The sequence below is a fragment of the Amblyomma americanum genome, chromosome 1 (genome assembly GCF_052857255.1).
Source record: "Amblyomma americanum isolate KBUSLIRL-KWMA chromosome 1, ASM5285725v1, whole genome shotgun sequence".
Classification (NCBI taxonomy): Eukaryota; Metazoa; Arthropoda; class Arachnida; order Ixodida; family Ixodidae; genus Amblyomma; species Amblyomma americanum.
In genome coordinates, this window is record NC_135497.1 from 543,450,454 (window position 1) to 543,463,407 (window position 12,954).

General features: G+C 47.1%; 1 pseudogene; it reads left to right on the forward strand.

The window, feature by feature from the left end:
• Nucleotides 1-2,109: 2,109 nt before the first annotated feature.
• Nucleotides 2,110-12,954, forward strand: part of LOC144107960 (tubulin beta-4 chain-like) — a 45,316-nt pseudogene continuing 34,471 nt past the window's right edge.

Sequence of the window (12,954 nt, forward strand, 5' to 3'; positions counted from 1 at the left end):
CTGTTTTGATGCACAGCACGGGGAAGGCGCAAATGCAACCATTTTTCGCTTAATTTTGTACACTAGGTATGCGGATATCCATGGCTATTGAGGAAGGCTCCAATTTTGTTCCTCTTACGTTATGTTAAGGTCTGTTTACACGATGAACCCCATATCGGAGAAGCCGCAGTGCCTTTGGCGGTCGTCTGCTGATGCCAAGGTCCCCAGTTCAATTCCTGCCGTGGCGGCCATATTTCGATGGAGGCGTAATACAAAAATACCCGTGTTCTGCAGCGACTAGTGGCGCATGTTAAAGATCCCCATTTGGGCTAAATTATTCTGCAGCTCTTCACTACGGTGTTCCTCATACCCCATGTGTCGGTTCGAGACGTTAAACTCGACAATTACAAAAAAGAAAATCTGGAGACTAGTTTTTATGGAGGAAAAACGCTTAGGCGCCCGTGTGCTGTGCGATGCCAGTGCACGTTAAAAATCCCCAGGTGGTCAAAATTATTCCGGAGGCCTCAACTACGGCAACTCTTTCTTCCTTTCTTCTTTCACTCCCTCCTTTATCCGTTCCCTTACGGCGCGGTTCAGGTGTCCAACGATGTATCAGACAGATACTGCGCCATTTCCTTTCCCCCAAAACCAATTAAAAAGGATCAGTTTTTGTGTCGCGAAACAGGCTTCGCGTGACGTTCTACTTTCAGTTCGTTAAGTTCTCGCCTGGCCCGTATCTGGCCTGGCTCCGGTTGATGATGATGATGATGATGATTTTGGCCTCTGGTTGAATGGTACGTACCCACGGTGGGGGATTGGACAGGGTACATTGGCCCCGGTTATCTGCGCACCAGGGGTTCCAGCAGAAATTCCGATATCCTTTTTTCTGACGGCGGACCCCGGATCCTTGGCTGCCATGTTGGTGAACGTCGCACAGTGAAATGTGATGCGCATGTCTAATCCTGTTATCAGCACCTGTGATGCTGGAGGTCAGAGCAAGCGGCTGTAAGTGGATTAGGCATACGCACGGCCTGTCGACGTGCTACGTTCACCAAACATCAGACAATTGTCCGCGGGCAGTGTGCATACCTAATGCACCGAGAGCAGAACACCGCCTGGACCAAGGAACGGCAAGAGGCCCGTTTTGTGAACCCACATTTACTAATGAATTCCATGATCCATCAAAAGTATCGATCATTATACCTAGTAAAATCACTCAAGGATGAACAATTTCTGCGCAAATTGTCTGTGTTAATAGCTTGCTGTTCACCTGGAATATATTGGCACATAGCCATCCAATCTGAACCTGACAACGTTTGGCAGAAGGTTAGGCGGGCGGATGAGATTAAGAGGTTTGCAGGCATAAGGTGGGCGCAGCTGGCAAAGGACAGGAATAACTCGAGAGCCATGGGAGAAGCCTTTGCCCTGAATTGAGCGTAGTCGGTGTGATGACGACGATGATGATAATGACCCACCCAAACCCCCAATCCAACCTCCCATACCCACACCCAACCCCTTCCTCCCAATGGGAAGCCACTGTTTCGAGAGCACAAACCAGGATGACCAACGCAGACTGATCGAACAGGCAACCCCGATAGGAACAGATAATGAGGCCCTGGACTCAGGTCTCTAACCTCTTGGGGCTACAGTCAGGCTGCTGCTGCTGCTGCAGATGATGATGAATTAAAGTTTTCCAATCGGTCGGTAACATTCAAACTTTAGAACCGACCGCACGCGCACAAATCGAAAGGTTAGAAAAGTGAAAAAATTATGCTGCAGAATGCACGTTAGTTCTTTCGAGCGAAACCAATTTCGAGCACCGAGAAAAGAAAGTAGAAGAGGCCGAGTTTGCCCCTGCAGCCAGTTGAGAGAACCCCGTTGTGCCGGAAGCTTTGCGAAACGAAAAATAGTTCGCGTTGTACGGCGCAAATCCTTTACACGGCATCCTGTACGTGAAATCAAGGCCTTATATATAAGCTCTGAAACGCATTTACCATGGCAGGAACCAGCTGCGGCACTACTTTTTGCGCTATTGAGTCGACACACGTACACATAGGAACAGAGTTGAGGAAGAAGTGAGCGTTGATGCGGCGCAAGGCTACAAATACGTGGACCCTTGACCCGGGCAGGCAGTCGGCATCTTGACAGCTCAGTCTCGGAGTGGCATCGAACATGCGCGAGATAGTCCACATCCAGACAGGCCAGTGTGGCAACCAGATTGGGGCGAAGGTAAGCCACCTCTACTACCTCGTGGGTTATTTCACGGCTCAGGGGATCGCGGTTGCCATTCGGTCCCAGTGCCGGTCCCGGCGCGTTTTACGTTGGTGATTACGTTGCGTCCTAAACGCCACGTACTAGAATCTCGTTTCAGGATACGGGCGAAAGCAATTGCCTGTGAAGCAGTCGCGGCTTTTACAAGACGTACTGCTTTCGTTCAAAGTTGTGGCCTCTTTGCTTTGGACAATGTTGAGCCCTAGCTAATGCTCATCGAATCTCTTGTTCTTGACCACTCCTTTCGCTCTGACCTTTTAATTACTGCTCGCGATTTGAGAGCGTTGAGATATTATTGTTATTTTATGGCATATAGCTCAGATTTTATTCCCGGTTGTAAAAAATTTGAGACAATCGGTCTTGGCGGAGAGGTGACATGGAACAGTTTTATGGAAAATGACTGTCGCAAAGCGATCGGCGAGGATTCTTTGCCGGAATTTTTTTTCGCAGGACCTAGTTTTCGCGTATGATGCAATTCAAAGGCCTCAAGTGATCTTAGGCCCTGCCGGGTTTCCGCCATCAGCAAGACACATGGCGGGTGAGAATCGATGGCAGTTGACGAGTTGACTACAAAAACCAGTTGACAAGGGGAACTGTAGCAGTTATGTTGCTTTCGCTGTGAATTACAGCCTCTAAATATGCTTTGACTGCCGCCACTGCGCGATGTGACGCCGCTCTGATTACTGAAATCTTTTCCCGTCTGCAGTTTTGGGAGGTGATTTCCGATGAGCATGGCATCGATCCAAGCGGGGCGTACCATGGCGATTCGGACCTCCAGTTGGAGCGCATCAATGTCTACTACAATGAGGCCTCCGGTACGCCTCTGGCTGTATTTCGGTTGATAATTTCACTTTGAGGCTTCCCCGTCGAGTTGATCTTGCCTTGCGGCTTTTTCGCACTGCTAAGCATTACGGAAATTTGCCGGGCCGTTTGCCACATGACTTCAACACAAACAGCAAGAGAAAGACAAAACCGAACGCTGTGTGTATGGTTGTCCCTTTTTCTCGGTCCTGCATTAATAGAGCTGTTTGTGCTGTTAAGCTGATATCTGGCCTGTCAATGGAGCTTCTTCAACGGCAGGCCATTGCTCTTCAAGCTTCAAATTCTACAACCGATCGCGCAAATCTAGTTAGGTCAAAGTGCAACGTCTAGTGACCTCTTCTGCTTGCGGCATGTTATGTTAGGCCATTGCAGCTTTTCAGGTTGCATTGCCACAAGTCCCGCAGGGATTAGCTTGAAGGTTCTTGACCAAAGGCTTTTTTCTCATAGGCAATGAATGTTCACAACGCGAATGAGTTTTTAATAATAATAATAATAATAATTGGTTTTGGGGGAAGGAAATGGCGCAGTATCTGTCTCATATATCGGCGGACACTTGAACCGCGCCGCAAGGGAAGGAATAAAGGTGGGAGTGAAAGAAGAAAGGAAGAGAGAGGTGCCGTAGTGGAGGGCTCCGGAATAATTTCGACCACCTGGGGATCTTTAACGTGCACTGACATCGCACAGCACACGGGCGCCTTAGCGTTTTTCCTCCATAAAAACGCAGCCGCCGCGGTCGGGTTCGAACCCGGTTTCTGAATTCCCTCGTCAGGGTTGACGAGGACATAGTACGTCTCCCCTCTACTACGTTTCCTCTTGCTGCAGTGAGTTTGTAAGGAGTTCTTAACTCTATGTTTGCTAATACCGCCGCTGTGCTTCATTTGGAAGGGGCTCGATCATGACATCCATGATTCGGCGGACGCATTTCTATGGAGGCGAGATCATAAAGAGCCGTGTGTTCTGCGATCTTATTGCGCGTAAAGTAACCCGAGGTGCTGCAAATTTATCCAGAGGCCTGCACTACTGCGTTGATGACAGCCCATGTACAGCATTCGGAATGTTAATCCCATATAGGACACCGTAAGTTTAGTAATACGAAACAGAATCGAAACAGGAGTCGCAACAGGATGTTAATGTAGTGACATCATTTTGATCCATCTCAATTTATCTATCAACATTTCACCTTCTGTTTTTCCATGAAAGATATTTAAATATTTTATTAATAAATATAGCTGGATCTGCTGTTTAAAGGCCGGGAGGTGGCGCAAGGACCAAGTAGTGCCGCTTTTATTTGCTATGACAACTACAGTTGGCGCGCTCCATTCTCATTTCTTTAAGGGCACAGGGTAAGCCCTATACTTCCCATGCATTTTAGGCCATGTTGAGGTACATGTTTCTCACTAACTAATAACAGTAGCCTAATAATACATATATCATTGTTTGCCAAATTTTGTGCTCTTTTTACTGAACTAGAATATTTGAAATGTGTTGAAAATTCGATTTTTGATAAAATTTTTTCCGGTAGTACACAAATCTGGCCTTTCTTTGCGCATTTCAAAATTCATAACAGAATAACTGCTCAGTGAAATTGCTTAATTCTAGTTCAGTAGTTGGCAACACTTATGTATATGATTGCAAAAAAAAATCAGCCGTCTGTCTTGAAAGGCATTGGAAATAATGGTACCTTTGTAAGAAAAAACACTGTTTTGAGATAATAGAGCGTAAAGAGAAAAAGGATGTGAAAAACCATTTTTTATTCGCAGAAACGCCTCCATAGTAATTGGTTTAATAGCCCCCTGCTTCGTAGTCACTGTCGCCGTCATTTTTTCGCTTTTCGGCTTGTCGTTTTGACTGTCGGGCCTCTTTTGTAAGCTGTCGTGTTGCTCGGTCCGCAAAGTACATGCGCTTATGGTCAGCTTCCCTCAGCCACTTGATGGTGTTGCTCCCTGGGTTCAATCCACACGCCTTCAAAACGTTGGCCCGTGCGATGCTACCATCATTAAATGAAAGAAGAGCATCCAGTGTTGCCATCCGTAGGGTCCGAAGCCTAACAAACACATTCTTTGGCGTGCGTTCCCAAACAACATGGTTGAACGACTCATTTGCATTTTGAGTTCGCCCATGCAGGCACTTCTCTAGGAGCTCAGCCTTCGATAGCTCCCTATAAATGGGTTTGATAGCCTCTAAGACAGATGCAGGCAAACTCTCCTTGTGGAAAAATGGCTTGCCCTCTGACTGACTTCTTTTGAAGGCACACCACGTATCAGGTCCCTTTGGGCAAAGTCCATGGCATGGGTCATCGTCTGTGGCCGATAAGTGGAAGAAGGTTGCCCAAACGGCCTTTCGCATTTCATCCAGGTTTCCTACATTTCTTCTGATGGCCAAACCATAGTACGTCTGGAGCTTGTCTATTACTGCATCAGTCAGTCGGCCTCGGCCCGAGAAGCTCTTTCCATCAGAGAGTTTTCCTGCTTTGTTTCCTTTTTTTAGCCTTCGTAACCTTGTGCCCATCCTTTTTTGCACGTGCCCTATGCACTCAACCTTGGATATTTCAACGGAATCACCATATGGCATTTGTGCCTTCACAGCCATAAAAGCCTTGCTGTCACCATCCCCAAGGTATTTGACGTATCGAACGCCGTGAAGCTCCTCACTCCTGCCGAAAATTTCCAGTGCTCCTGCGACTTCCATTCCACCGCTGGTGCCTTGATAGTTGCTTTGGCACACCTCTCTATGAAGGGGGTCACTGTTTGTACCCTTGATGCTGCACTTTGGACAACGTTTAGACAAAACCTCCACATCCAGCACTTTCCCAGAGTTTACACTGGTCGCAGAGACTATGCCGTTATTGGAAGTATGGCCTCGCTTCTGCCAGCTTCCATCAAGAGCAACTGCGATGTCTTTATCCCCCTCATTCAGCTGCACAGCTTCGTCAGCTGCCCTTTTCATCGACTCCTGAGCAGCAGCTTCGATGTGACCTAGAAGCTCTTGATTGTATTTCGCAAACTTTGTCGGCGGCTTAGGAAGGTTTAGCATAGCACAGAGTATATTTCCTGCAGCCATTCCCTTACCAATGGACCTCAAGGCATACACTAACCTGAGGTTGGCTTCATAGAGGCCAGAAGTAGTTTTCTTCGACGTCTCAAATCGTTGTGCGGCACTACACACTTCACAGTTCAAACTGTAAACGCTTGCAACACCTACCCGTTTTGTCACAATTTCGATGAGCTCAACACTTCCACCGCACTCTCTGCACACACAAATCTGTGTAATTGCGGCACAAATGCCGTCCATGTCCATTAAGGCATATTGGCTGCTGCTCTGTAGCACATCCTCTTCCTGGAAGCACAGAGAAAATCTTGAAAGCTTCGATGTCGAGGAGCCGGCGCGTTTGGCGTTCGGGATCTCATTCGGTCGTGGACATCCTTTTGATTTTCATGATGAGCGTAGCGGTTGCCGTGAAATTCACGCCTGACGAAGGCCTTCTTTGCGCTGGGCATCTCAACTTATCAGCAGCAACCAACACCGGCACAATTTACAATACTGATCGAAAGGGATAGCACTCGGACGCAGCTGCATGAAGGTTGCAGAAACGTGGAAAAAACGTGCAAAGCGTCTCAGGATTGTCTTGACTAAAAAAGAGGAGCTGTACAATAGTTGCCAGACAATTTTTTATATGTAGCTGATTTTAGACAAGTTTTGAAATCAGGTGGTGGACTTTTTGGTTGAAAAAATTGACGTTAATCCTGAAAGTGGGCGTGGCCGCTCACTACTTGGTTTCGGAAAAAGCGTTTTTCAGCCGTAAATATGGCTTTCTGAGGAAAGTGCGATCATGGAACATGTGTAGAAAGAATTGAACTTCTAAAATTCCAAAAGAAAAAAAAAACGATTTTTTTCTAATTTTACCTTACCCTGTGCCCTTAACTGGCTTTGTTGTGACGCAGGTACTTGTAATAACTGCACGGTATCTTTGTTGCCGCTAACTGATATTTGTTTTTTGTTTGAGGAGGTAAATACGTGCCTCGGGCCATCCTGGTTGACTTGGAGCCGGGAACCATGGACGCCGTCCGCTCGGGACGGTTTGGACCACTCTTCCGGCCGGATAACTTTGTGTTCGGTAAGGGGCTTCTCGGCTTAAAACCTACTACATAAACACACCCACAAGAGCGCACAGTATAGACTAATCTTTAAAGCGCACAACTGGCTAAATTTGTACCCACATCTCTGTACGCACAGCGAATCCTCGCTCAGTATGATCCAGTCCGAGTGGCAGTCAGTTTAATACAGCCACGCAATCAAGAAATTCGAGTTTGATCTATGGACATTCTCATCAGTTCCTTGCGAAACCTAGGCCGCCAAGATTGAGACGCAAGCTTGGTGGTTCATCAAGAATGTAGTGCGCCGTGAAAAGAGCATATTACGAGAGAGGGAACACTTGGTTGGTTTTTTGGTGGAAAGGAAATGGCGCAGTATCTGTCTCATATATCGTTGGACACCTGAACCGCTCCGTAAGGGAAGGGATAAAGGAGGGAGTGAAAGAAGAGAGAAACAAATAGGTCCGTAGTGGAGGGCTCCGGAATAATTTCGACCACCTGGGGATCTTTAACGTGCACTGACATCGCACAGCACACGGGCGCCTTAGCGGTTTTCCTCCATAAAAACGCAGCCGCCGCGGTCGGGTTCGAACCCGGGAACTCCGGATCAGTAGTCGAGCGCCCTAACCACTGAGCCACCGCGGCGGGGCAAAATGGGCCATTTCGAAAATAAAATGAATTCGAATCGAGGATATACAAGGCAAAAGCTGTCGGCGTTCAATGTGTTCATTGACGTGGACACCGTTCTAGACGCTTAAGGAAGTGCGTAAACTCGCTCCCCGGGTCAGTGGACGCTTCACTCGCCCTTCGAGGTACGTGACGATGGTGAAGACATGTGGGCTGCATACATTAATAATAATTGGTTTTTGGGGAAAGGAAATGGCGCAGTATCTGTCTCATATATCGTTGGACACCTGAACAGCGCTGTAAGGGAAGGGATAAGGGTGGGAGTGAAGAAGAAAGGAAGAAAGAGGTGCCGTAGTGGAGGGCTCCGGAATAATTTCGACCACCTGGGGATCTTTAACGTGCACTGAAATCGCACAGCCTACGGGCGCCTTAGCGTTTCCTCAGTAAAAACGCAGCCGCCACGTTCGGGTTCGAACCCGGGAACTCCGGAGCAGTAGCTGAGCGCCCTAACCACTGAGTCATCGCGGCGGGTCTCTGCATACATTAGCACTGATAACTTCGTGGTAGACACGCGGAACTGCAGTAATAGGCCGCAGCGTTCATTGGGTGATCAACCTCTCGCGATCATCAACTGCAACCTGCCACAGAGGCAGGGTGAGTGCGCTGCATATCCAAAGTGCGGAAGGCAATCAAATGGGGTTTTAAAGTGAAGGCTTTACTGGCCGCAAACTTGCGATTTCGCCGTGGCGGTGCTCCGAGGAAGCCCATAACGTCACAGCGCGCGGCTCACCGCGCATATTTCTCTCTTTCTCGCTCCCTAGTCACTACTGAGCATGCGCCACTAGTAGCATCGAGCCACAGGTGTCCGCCGCTGCGCAGCGCCACGCCTTTCCTCAAAATCCAACTTTAAATTTTCAGTTTTCTTTTTTTCTTTCCCTCCCTCCTTTATCGCTTCCTTTACGGCGCGGTTCGGGTGTCCACCGAGATATGTGAGACGGTTACTGTGTCATTTCCTTTCCTCCAAAACCAAACAAAACTAGTCAGCCGAGGCTGTTCATAGTTCATTGGCGTTGACAACATTGAAAGGGCTGTTCATTTTCACGAAAGGAAAGGCGTAATAATAAATGTAATAATTGGTTTTTGGGGAAAGGAAATTGCGCAGTATCTGTCCTGTATATCGTTGGACACCTGAACCGAGTCGTAAGGGAAGGGATAAACGAGGGAGTGAAAGAAGAAAGAGGTGCCGTAGTGGAGGGCTCCGGAAAAATTTCGACCACTTGGGGATCTTTCACGTGCACTGACAAGGCACAAGACGCGGGCGCCTTAGCGTTTTTCCACCATAAAAACGCAGCCGCCACGGTCGGGTTCGAACCCGGGAACTCCGGATCAGTAGCCGAGCGCCCTAACCACTGCGCCACCGCGGCGGACAACCGGCTCCGTGGGTCAGTGGAGACCTAAATCTCGCTTTCATGCACGTGGCGCTGGTTTCCAACTGCAAAAGACTGCTTTGATGGCGTTCCCCACACTGCATAGGCAGCGCGTCCTCCCTGCCACCCTGGGAGGTGGCACGCAGTTAATGGTTGATCGCGAGATCTTGATCAGCAAACGAACGCAGCAGCCTAGCTATTGCTGCAGTGCCGCATGTCAGCCACAACGCTGTCAGCGCTATTGCATTCAGGCCACATCTCTCTCCCACCACTGCCACGTGCATCAAATCACGAATGAGGCGTCCGCATATCCAGGCAGCCAGTTATGCGCCCTTCCTTTGTACAACTCCATCGTCGTCTAGAACATTGTCAACGCAAAGAACACAGTGAACGCCGACACCTTTCGCGTTGTATACCCTAGATTAACTGAGCTAATCCACATTCATTTTTTGCAGTCGCATGCCAACGCCACGTTACATGAAAGCGAAAGTGAGGTGTCCACTGACCCAGGGAGCCAGTTTTGCGCCTTTCCTTTCGTAAAAATGAACGGCCTCTACGTTGTCAACACCAATGCACCAAATGAGCGCCGGCGGCTCATTTTGTTTTGGTTTGAGGAAAGTAAATGGAGCAGCAACTGTCTCATATGTCTCGGTGGACACTAGATCGAATGGATAAAGGCGGGATGGAAACAAGAAAAAAAAACTTGAAAATCGAATTTAAGGAAAGGTGTGGCGTGACGCAGTGGCGGAACACCTATGGCTCGGTGCAACTAGTGGCTCATGCGCAGTAGTGACTAGACACGCTTACCCGAAATGGGCCGCTGGCTATATACTAGCGTAGCTCTCGCTACAAAAAATTCCATCCGCCTTTGACACAACACCACATCACTCGGCAAAACGCATAGGTGGCGCATTACACAAGGAAGGGAGGCGGCCTTCTGCGGGGACAATCCGGCATAAAACAAAATATTACAGACCGATATAACACAGGATATGAGCACAGCTGGCGGTTCTCCCTCCCCTGTGTTCATGTCATTTGTCACCCGTTTTACATAGGGACTCGCTGGAGAGATTGTGTTCTGTAGCTGAGTACAATGCGAGCCATGACTTGTTGAACATATATTTTCAACTTCTTTCACTCGTCGCATTATCGGGAACTTCCGCAAGCTGTTAACTTCAACTGTGTTGAGCGTTGTTTATCTCTCTTCTCGCTACCTCCACCACGCAGCATATGTATTGTTTTCTCCGCCCAGGGCATGGCTTTCTTTCATGCCCAGCTTTCTGGGACATCTACTACTTGTGCCATCTACCGGCAGTGGCATCGACAGGGAGCGTAACTGAATGGGAAGGGGTACAAAAAAAAATCGTAAAACGTGAACAAAATCACCAACAAAAATGCTTCGGGGATTTGTGTAATATACACTTAGCTGAGGAATGTGCCGGAGTTTCTGTCCTGTGCTATTAATACACGAGCTTCCCAGCGGGTTTGAATATTATACGATGCTGCCTACGGGAGGGGGCCTAAGTTTTGGCATTTTTCCAGACTTTGAAACTGTATAGCACCTTAACACGAATAGATATCGAAAATGCTTCCTGGTTTTAGGTACCCAAATATATGGTGTTTAAAATGGTGTGCAACGATCTGGCATAGCTTTGATCAAGAAGCTTCCTGAGGCCTTTTAATTGGAACCTGATATTGCCTAAAATATGAAAGATGGCGCCCGGTAGCGAGCTACACTGCAGAACTCGTTCGGACTGCTGAAGTTGCGTCCATTTCGACGCTTACCTTTTTATCGGGTGACTTTTGCCTTGCAGACAAGAACACATGTCAGAGCTCGAACGCAGTGTCTCGACCGGAGCTTTAAATAAAGAAGGTTGTTACGATGACCATGCATTAACGCAGCTACATAAAATATTCGCGGCTGTTCATATATGCTTGTCGTGGAGCAACTTTGCAAATTGTCAGCCCTTTGCTATTATCTAAAAAGTTTATTGGGGCGTGTGATCATGATATGTTAGGGTATGAGAGCTAGCTCGCCTGAATTTTAGCTATTCTTGTTACTTTTAAAGAGCGTAGCGGCATTCAAACGGCCGACATCAAAAAGTATTCGCGGATATAAATGTTTAAGTTTATTCTTTTAATACTTATTTAAGAAAATATGATATAGCTTTACTCAGAAACATTCTGAAGCTGTTCAGCTGTTGTTGGGCAGAACACAGAATTTGGAATCTAGAAGCAAATAGCGTCTAGATAGACGTTCAGGTTGTTACTGTCACGTTCACCTGTAATGCTTTCAAATTAGTGACTCTAGCGTTGTCCGAATATGGTGACTCGAGTTTGCACTTAGAGTTCTAACCTGGGTTCAGAACCTTTTGTTTTGGTCAACTAATTTTAATAAATATGCTCATTTCTATAGAAAATATATTAGTGTGAATGTATGAATGAAAAATTTCACGCATGATCACTATTCATACTTTTATTGCTGCAGCTATTGCCGACTTTTTTTGCTGTTCTTTCATTCTGACTTCTGTAATATGCATGCATGATGTATTGCCGGGATCCATCCTGTGTAACACAACTGAAAAAGTGAGGCTTCGCTTTTGAGGTACGAAACTTCGCTTTTAAAGACACCGCAAGATACCGCCAACTTTTTTCCATTTTTGCAAACAAATTGGTGAATTTAATTGTGTCCACTTCTGGGCTACGAAAAAGCGCTTTTACATGGACGTCATCAAGGAAGCATTTCGTAACGGTATATATAAATGGCAAATATGGTGGCTGTCGCAATTTGCGACGCTGCCAGCCGCTACGCTGCTTCGTCGGCCGATTGTCATGATATCGCATTTAATTCTCCCGCACCTCTCAGAGTGACATCGCAAGGGGCCGCCAGGTGCAAGAGGGTTAACCACGGATTAACAGGGTTAGTCGCGATGTCATATCAATCGTCTGAAGCGACTGTCTTGACAGTGTTCTTTGAAGAACGTTTGCACCTGTCCTTTGAGGCTGGGCTGTAATCATTTTAAGCAACAAATTTTTCTTTTTCACCAGTATAATAGATGAGTTGCGTTATCGCAAGCAGCATGCTTTTAAGATTCATTTTCTTTAAAATGCTATGAAAACGTGTAAAAAATTGACCGCCAATAGCAAGATCAAAGGATGTCAAGGGGTATAAATTAGAGGGGGAAGAAAAATAAAAAACAACTAAGTGTCCTGCCCACACCAGTACAAATACTACATGAAGACTGTTAAAAGAATGAAAACTAGAAGTGCCCCCCGTTAGAACGGCCAATAAAAATCAAGAGAAACACCCCCACAAATACATTCAAAAAGAGAGAGAGGGGCGGGTGGGGGGGTGGCAAAGTCTTGCACAGGGTGCCGGGTGATGTAAGGCCGGCTCAGGACCCAGCCGCTATGCCCACATTTCAGCGTACGCGAAATGCAACAACGCTCCGGCTGTTTACCCCCGGGGGGTCGAATTAGTTCGAAGCGCTCCAGTGCGCTGTCCCTTATAGCCTGTAATAGAACTAATTTGTATTATTTCATTGTATCTTTTCCCAGTTCCCAAGTTACTCTGCCTGCAGCAGCTTTGATTTCTGCGGTCAGGTGAAAAACTAATTGTACTGCACTGAACAATACTATCGCTTACTTTTGAAGCAGCAACCTTTAGTAAATCAAACCAAATAGAATTGTAATAGAGAAGTAGAGCGCAACAAAAATAACCAGACGCTAAAAAGGAA